The sequence below is a fragment of the Octopus bimaculoides genome, chromosome 2 (genome assembly GCF_001194135.2).
Source record: "Octopus bimaculoides isolate UCB-OBI-ISO-001 chromosome 2, ASM119413v2, whole genome shotgun sequence".
NCBI classification, from domain to species: Eukaryota; Metazoa; Mollusca; class Cephalopoda; order Octopoda; family Octopodidae; genus Octopus; species Octopus bimaculoides.
Window position 1 is genome coordinate 78,916,594 of NC_068982.1, and position 776 is coordinate 78,917,369.

General features: G+C 36.1%; 1 protein-coding gene across 1 annotated transcript in view; it reads left to right on the forward strand.

The window, feature by feature from the left end:
- Nucleotides 1-776, forward strand: part of LOC106876697 (basic phospholipase A2 Ts-G6D49) — a 52,540-nt gene that overhangs the window by 12,187 nt on the left and 39,577 nt on the right. The window lies entirely within an intron of this gene.

Below are 776 nucleotides of genomic sequence, written 5' to 3' on the forward strand. Positions count from 1 at the left end.
TATATATTGTTGTATTTGGGGATGGTCATGTTGCCAGTTTAGCCAATGATATATGTATGTATATTTGTATGTATACATATATATTTGCGCGTCTATATATGAATATGAATGTCTGTCTGTCTCTGACTCTCGCTCTCTCCCTCTCTCAATGCTTTTTTGTAAAAGTTTGATAAACATGTACCCTACAAAAAATATTGACATAGAAACAAGCAGTTACACACGTGTACACATGACACACACGCACGCGCACCTATGTGTGTGTACGTGCATGTATATAGTCTAGAACAGTGTTTTTCAACTATCATCTTACCTCTGGACCCCACCTTGCGGACCTATTTTGCTCAGGTGGACCCTTCTAGCCATTTGATATATAAAAATCATATATTCTTATAATTAAATATCATTAGGAATTGCATATAAATAATTCTTACAATATTTTGCGTAATGTAAAAGTATAACCACAATATTGCAGATAATTTTAAAGCCATATCGACCCCGGTTGAGAATTACTGATTTAGAATGTCAATATTGTTGTGGTGTGTGTATGGTGATGTATAGTGTGCGTACTGCCTGTATAGAAGTGAAGTGGAGATGCTGGGTATCTATTAGCCAAGTTTCTTGTGGTGAGAGTCGGGAGATACATGGAACGATAGCGGGGGTGTATGTAATGATAAAGATAATAATTGTAGTATTGCTGTAAATTATAGGCGGTGAGTGTGTGTTTATTTGTATGTATGTATGTATGTATGTGTGTGTGTGTGTGTGTGTGTGTGTGT